The sequence below is a fragment of the Pterocles gutturalis genome, unplaced genomic scaffold, assembly GCF_000699245.1.
Source record: "Pterocles gutturalis isolate BGI_N339 unplaced genomic scaffold, ASM69924v1 scaffold25061, whole genome shotgun sequence".
In the NCBI taxonomy this organism is placed as follows: domain Eukaryota; kingdom Metazoa; phylum Chordata; class Aves; order Pterocliformes; family Pteroclidae; genus Pterocles; species Pterocles gutturalis.
In genome coordinates, this window is record NW_010098539.1 from 10950 (window position 1) to 18712 (window position 7763).

Consider the following 7763-nt stretch of genomic DNA (forward strand, 5'->3'; position numbering starts at 1 on the left):
GCTGGTTGTAATTAGCTGATGCAGAACCAGAGCTCAGCTGATCCCCAGCCCAGATACTACTGTGGATAGAAGCCAGTGAAGAGTGAGACAGGCAGATGAGCTACTTGCACAACACCAGTGGAAGGTCTGGTGCTCTCCAAGGACCCCTGTAAGGCTCAGCCCCAGACCTGTATCTATAAAAGAGGAAGAGTTTCACCTGCAGCTTTTTCAGTTTTCCTTCTCCTTTTTGAAGGGAGAATTCGAGGTGTTGCATAAGGTGTTTTGGGCAGTTAAAGAATGAATGTGGGCGTGGGAAGGCATAGCAGAACAGGAATGGTGCGCCTCGCTGTTGAAATTGCAAGTTGCTGCGCTGATGACAAACTTCTGGTTGCAAAGTCAGTGATAAAGTGATGCAACACCTGCCAGCAGTGGAGATGTAGAAAAGCAGGTGTGCGATGCTAGGGACTCTTAGGTGGGTGGTACTGGCTTGCCTATGACTAAGTGAGGTGGTGGAGAAATTGGTCAGCTTTAAAAGGAAAGCAGTGGTAAACCTGTTAAATGTTAATATGAGACTGCTGTGAAAAGCAAAGGGTTTCAGCTTCAAAAGCCAAATGCTACATCTCCCTCAGCTGTGGAGGTCACAGACCTTGCAAAATCCCTGATCCAAATGTGCCAACTCCTTTCCCCTCCTGAGGAACCAGCTATTTGGCTGGGAATTTATAAAAGGCTGTCGACAGCATCAGTTTATCTGTGTGTCTTCCTTATCATTACCCTGCTCATATCCAGCAGCAGCTGGAGCCTTTGAAAGGAGAAAATCCTGTTTCCTCGCTGCACTTGGTTGTGTGTATCGAGCCTTTTCACTACAGGAAGAAATAAGGTCTTCTGCTGTCTGAAGAGACTGCATTTCTCCCTCTCCACCCCCTTTAGCTTTCTCTGGGTGCTGTTGATAGGGTGAGGTTGAGAACAGTGTAAGTAACTAAGAAGGTTAGTAAAGGGGAAATTCTCTATGTTCCTTAAAAATCATCATGTCCTGGAGCCATGAGGCTTCCTCCTGCTCCAAAGTTGTCGACTTAAGACCACTGTTGGTTCTGGTGGACCCTGTGTCCCATTTCAGGGCAGCTGCATGGTCAGTAAATGTCCAAATGCTGCCATGAGCTGGGGTCATTGGAAGGGGTCCTCTGTGTCGGTGGCATTCCTTATTCCAACCATCCTCACCTTACTGTCAGACTAGCTAATCCTGATTCAGTCTAAAAGCTGTCTTGTGAAGCCTGTGGGGAGTTCCCAGGCAAGTAAATTAACTGTCGGATATGACCACTGATGATAATGAATGGAGCAATTAAGACTTTCCATTTGATGACTGTAATTTTAATGGGCTGGCACAAACCGGCTGAATAACATGGGAAGGAAGCTGCATCAGTGTCATGGGTAAAAACTGGGCAGATGACCCACTAAAAAGCTGGGTGGATCACAAAAATAGGAAGCTATGCAGTTAGACTTGCCAGGTAATGAGCAGCTCCAGCTTCCTTCCCAAGGAGTTTGTCCTGCGCACAGCCATTGTCACCATGGGTCCACACTGGATACGAAAATGAGGTTGGCCATGACGCATTTTGAGTATTGCTGATGCCTAGGTGACAAATGACATGTTCTTCCAGCAAGCTCTCCTGGCATCTCAGAAATGCTCCTAATCCCCGTTGAAGGGGAGAGAATGAGAAAAATTCCCCCTGCTGAAGAGGTTCTGCTGGGGAACGAGGTGCTGAGACAGTGGCCATCACCTTGACACCAACCCAGTCTCCTCTGTCACATGACCCCATGGGATGCTGTGCGCAGGCTCTGTAAAACTCCTAGGTGTGGGAATAAAGGTTTTGGGGCAAAGAAGGATAAAATAAAAGCTTGCTCCAACATTTAGTGCTGCAGATAATCAAACAAGACAACATCATCAGGAATAGCTTCATCAAAGCCAAAAGACCCATGAACGTCCCGTCACATGTCCCATTTCCAAAAACGTGGATATCTCTGAGCCACAGCCCTGAGCTGAATGGATTGGTCATCTCCAGCCTGAATGTCCCATAGATGCCTGGCAAACCATATTTTCCCTTATCGTCAGGGCAGGAAGTCTGGCTCAGGAGGTGATATCTGTGGGTTCAGCCACCCCGCAGGACTCCAGAGTGGACGTGGACGGGTGGTCCCCTCAGTATCTTATTCCCCATCTGTAAACAGAAGGAAATGGTCTTCTCCCATTAAATAAGGTGGTGATGGTCTTGGGGTTCTCTCTGGTCACTAACGTGGGAAGTCCAGTCCCAGAGATAATGGGCTCATTTGGCTGGAACCGGAATTATACAAATAATGAGGGCCAAAGATTGGCATTTGAAGGAAGGTAGTGGTTTGTAACTGGGGGTTTTAGGTTGCGTTATGCCCAGGCTCTGCTGGGTGCTGTGCATATACAAGCGAACCAAGAACAAGCATTCAGAAACTGGATTATTCCTGTGTGCAGGCTCTCACGCAGGATACGCTGTTGCTTTGCTTGTCGCTCTTCACCATGAAGCTCGTGCCTGGGTCCATCACACCCCATGGCTGCTGGTAGCAGAGCCGTGGAGGGGAAGGGCACAGCACCGCGGCACCTTTCATCATATTCCCCTTCATCCTCCAACCTTTGCTGCATTACAAAATCTCCCAGTGATGAGACTGTGGGTGTGATAGGAGATCTGCATATCTGGTGCGGCAGGGCTGTTGCTCAATTTTGACATATCCTCCTTTTTGCTTTATCTATCAGTTGCTATCTTACTTGGTAAGACTTCTCTCTAGGTTGAGGTATGCAAGAGCAAGCAGAAAAGTCTTGTATTCTTTTTTTCAAAATGTTACTGCACTTCTTCAGACATTTCAGTTATTTAAGAGTAGTCATTTCTGTTTGCCCATGCTACCATTTCTTATCATGTTCAGCAAACATTGGTTGAAAAAAAAGTTAAATAACCAAAACAGTATTTTCCCCTCTTCTGTTTGATCACATTTATCCTGTGATCTAAGTTTGATACAGGTATGAGACAAGGTATACCACTTCCATATATAACCTAGAGAGCTAAAAACCATTTGAGGTTGTTAAAAAAACCCATTTTGAGGTGATTTGTTACCCAACAGACTCCTGGTGCAGTGTAGCATCCAAACATGCCCAACACCAAATTGTGTCAGGTATTGAACAGAGCAGTTGAAGACATTTTGATCTCAAGGACGTTTCTTTGATGTAGCCTCTGTGACACGCTGTGGTTTAAAGGCGGACAAAGCTGTGTTGGCATGAGCTTTGCTTCAAGCCATCGCAAAGCCGTAGCGTTGGGCTGGTGTTGCTGCTACAGGTAGGGCAGGGTCAAGTCATATTATTTCATATCTCCTAAATTCCCATTGTAGTACCGATAATTTCCCGATGAGCTTTGAAAGAATGAGGAACCAAGATGAGAGAATGCAGAAAATCAAAAACAGGGTGTGCTGCTGGCTTTAATGTATGTGGCAAACTGCAGGGACCAGATAAAAGTGAAACCAGGAAAGGAACCCACAGCTGGACAACCAAGTGTTGAACTGCCAAAGTCATTATATTTTAATTATTGAGGAAAGTTTTTCTCGTTGGGGTACACAAACCCCATCATCACTGTGTCCACATTCCTTGGCAGAGAGACACAAAGCATGCCACATGTTGAAAGCAGGAGAAATACTCACAGAAAGAGCCCTAGGCATGATCATAGGTGGTTAAGCATTATAATGAGGGCAAAAGGGCAATTTCTTGGTGGGCATACCTGGGGGAAGAGCTGGCACTGAGGATTGAAAGTTTCGATCCCCAAAATAGAAGCAGAACCCAAAGGGTGGAGGCAGAAACTCTTCCAGATTAAAAATAATCCTTTGCTTCCAGCTCCTGCACCCATCTGACACGAAGGGTTCTGCGGGTAGAGGCAGGCTGTGCCTTGTCTGAAGAGCGTGAAAAGGAAGCAATATTGTGAGAAGGAGAAAAGCGATTTCTGCTCAGCAGAGGTGAATCTGTGTCCTTAGGATGAGGGCACTGACTGCACCAGAGCAGGGGCCACCACCCTGAGCAATGCATGGCATCAATCCTGGCCACCACTGGGGACTGTCAGCCATCAGCGACACACATTGGCACCCGCTCCCGGGGTGTCTGTCATACCCAGTAGCAAGTCTTGCATCATCGAGCCATCGGGCAGGCTGCCTGGCCGGGGAGAGTGGGTAGGTCTTGCTTTGGTGGCAATGAGATGAAGAAGAGATGAATCTCTTCTGAATATTCCCCATGAACCGCTGCCCTTCTCTAGGACCACCGAGCCCACTCCCTAAAGGCTCAGAGCAGATGGGGGCGCAAAAGAGTGTCCAGGGTCAAAACCATAACAAGGAGACGTCATGTTCCCATGGCCCTGAGCGCTGCCCAGGGTGTGCCGTGCTCCGTGTCCACCTTGCCTGCACAAGGTTGCCTACGAATCCCACAGTGCCTCGATGTATGTCATAGGGGGATGCTGGACATCACAAGTGTTCTGTGACTTAGACCATTTTATTAAATGTTTTGCCATCTTTACCTACCGAGGGAGAAACTAAGCCTTAAGGAGAGATGGTTTGGAACCATCCATAAGGAGAGATGGGGGTTGGAACTAGATGATCTCTAAGGTCCCTTCCAACCCAAACCGTTCTATGATTCTACAGTTTACTTGAGGAACAGAAGATGATCCTCTGTCTCACCAGCCACGTTGCCTTTACCTCACCATCCTTACCCACCAGCCTGTGATGTTCAAAAAGCACAGCTGGAATAGAGAATTAAACAGAAAATAAACCAAGGGCTTCAGAAACTGGCCAGATCTCCCATGGTCGCACCATCACCCATCCTGTCTGCTACCCGTCATCCGGCAGAAGCGTGGCCCTCTCCTACACGCGGGACGGATGTCAGGATCACACCTCTTTCGTCACCCACACAGAGGATATAATCAGGAGGTACCCAGCAGATGCATCATGAGGACACGTATGCCTCTGTGGCAATTATACTCCACCCTACCCACACAGCTTTGGTGGCTACAAAGCGTGCTTCGTTGTGAGTAAAAATATTCAGCACACACAGTGTTCTTTGGGGTCTCTGCACTAAATTGCTTAAAGAAAATATTTCTGAGCCCCAGATGGTGAGGATCTCTGTCTGTGCAATGTGTTTTTCCTTCGTTAAGGAGGGGTCTATCTAGGGATGAGGCGTTAGGCTGAGATTTTGAAGCCTTGGTTTAAGTCCCAGCTTCGAGACTTTCCCAAATCACTCTCCCCTGTGCATAAAATGGGGACGTAACTCTGCTTTGTCTGATTTCCAATCTCTGTTACTGCAACAAAGATCCCTGATCCAAACTCTTAACAGTTTGCTGATATTACCGCTTGCAATGAGCCCTTTAGCAAAGAGGCATCCTGTGCCAGCGCCTCCATGTCGCTCTCACCCATCCATCCAACGAGCCTCATTTACAGCAACCAAACCGAGCTTTGCTATGCCCTGCTCCCCAGCACAAATACCTAATCCCAGGACTAATCTTTTATGTACCAGAGCATGCTAAACCTCTTACTGCCGCATCCTGACTGCCCTTGATCCTAATAGCAGAGATAAACAAGCTGTTCTAGATATGCTAAGTACGTGATACAACCACAGCCCTTAATTTGGTTTTCAGACAAACAGCGAATCCCTTGACATCTATTTTGCCTGCCCTACTTAACCTCCCTGGTCCAGGGACACTATGGAGGGGCTTCGACATTACTTGTGACTGTGTCTCCATCACATCAGGAGTCGTATGATCTCAGCTGGGTGTTTCTAGGTGTAAATATCGCAGTTGTTTCATAGGAAATACTGCACAAAACTCAGTGAAAGACTGGGCTGGAAGGGGAGGCGGTTTTTATTTTATTTAATGTATTTGCCTCTGCCTACTTGGATACTCATCCACATACAAGAAGATGGACATGTACGTTTACCTTGTGCAGTAAATGTAGCAAAATACAATGCAATAAATGATACTCTCTCTGCAAGAGGGGTTTTCCCTATTCTTACATGCTCCTGAGGGGTTTGAAGAGAGCCTTTTGTATATTTTTCTGCCCACTGGACATAAAATTCCTGATTTTTTTTCAAAACTGCTCCTTTTCTGTCACGTTCACTGTCACTATGGTAATGCAGTCAATGTCCAGAGCATCTGAGCATCTCTCACCGCTATTGTGTGTGTAACTACCAGTGAACATGACAATGAAATAGCTCTTGGACTTCCTTTAAAGCTAAAATTATGGAAGCTGGCCACATCCCCTGGCTATGTCAGGCACAACCGAAGAGAAAACACTGGGAAGTACCAATGAAGTGATGACAGTCCACCTCCCTGAGGGCAACGACAGCTCTTCCAGTGCCTGCAGGGCTGTGGATGACTCTCATGATGTGATGGGATGTGGTGGCTGTATTCTTGCAGCACCACTACCTTGCTGCCATAGCTGTCAAGGAGAAAACTGTCCCCCCTGCTCTTGCGCCAAGGTCTCTGCAGGCCAGCATGGTAAAAACAAACAAACAAAAAAGGTCACAGTCCTATCCTAGGTTCTCTTACACCCCTGCAAGTCTACGTGAAGACCACTGCTTCTTTGGCTGTTTGGTTTTCTTTCCTCTGTTTCTCTGTAGGTCAAATCCTCCAAGGTTGTAGATCACCTGGAGCCTCCCAGATTTGGATCACTTCAGCCTCTGCCTCTATAGGCACATGTTGTCTTCTGGGGAGCTTAAACTCATTGGATCGCAGTCCGATGTGTGTCCCTACAGCCCCTGGCAATAACGTGGGTGTCACTAGAAACTTATAATACACTCCTACAAATCCGCCAGTTACAACACGATATAATGATATACCAGAGCCACAGCTGGGTGCTCAGAAACATTTTCTATAATGAGAGATAAATTATCTATATCTATAAAGACAAACGTTCCTCTTTCCCCCGTCACATTTCCTTTCTGGAATGTTAGACCCCTCTGTAGGGTGGATGTGAAAGTAAAACACGTGGTTTTTTTTCTGAAAATACAAGAGCATGCCTGCTTTAACCCGTTTATTCACTCTACTGGTAGTAGGTGGAGCCATCCAAAGACTTTAATACAGCAGAAAACAAAAGAGGTGGTGGAAGGGAGATATCAATCAGAACGACAAGCCCAAGATTATGCCAAGTAGGTGGGTAGTTGTGTTTGGGTTTGGCTAGTAAATAAATCAATCATTGTTTCTTTCCAAGAGGAGGACTAGATACTATATAAAAGTTCTCGCACACTGGGTTTCCTCACTCCATTGACTTCCTTCCACTGGTTCGTGCCGTGGGACACGGTAAGATATTTCCTGCTACTGATGGAAACTAGCTTGGCTGATTAGCATTGCTATGCTAAACTGGAAAAAGCTGGGAGTAAATATGGCTTTGGGGTCTCAGGGTCAAAAAATTCCTCCTTATTTACAGTCAGATTTTTTTCTAATGATTAAGTATGTGGGATTACTTAATCACAGAATAGAGGGAGAGCTCAACAGAAAACATGGTGTCTGGAGCTGCTTTGATTTCTCTGGACCCAGCACCTTGTGGTACTGCTGTATATAGGCAGCTCCTAAATACTATTGGAATATAAATCTTAAGAAAAAGGACAGGAAAAATAAAGAGTTTTTGCAGGTACTTAGCAAAGGGTGGGGAAAAAAGGAATTGAAATACAAAATGAGAGACTATTCTTATTTTCCGGCCTTTCACCTAAATTGGAAAGGGTCCTCTTTTGATCACCTTTTTTTCTTGGA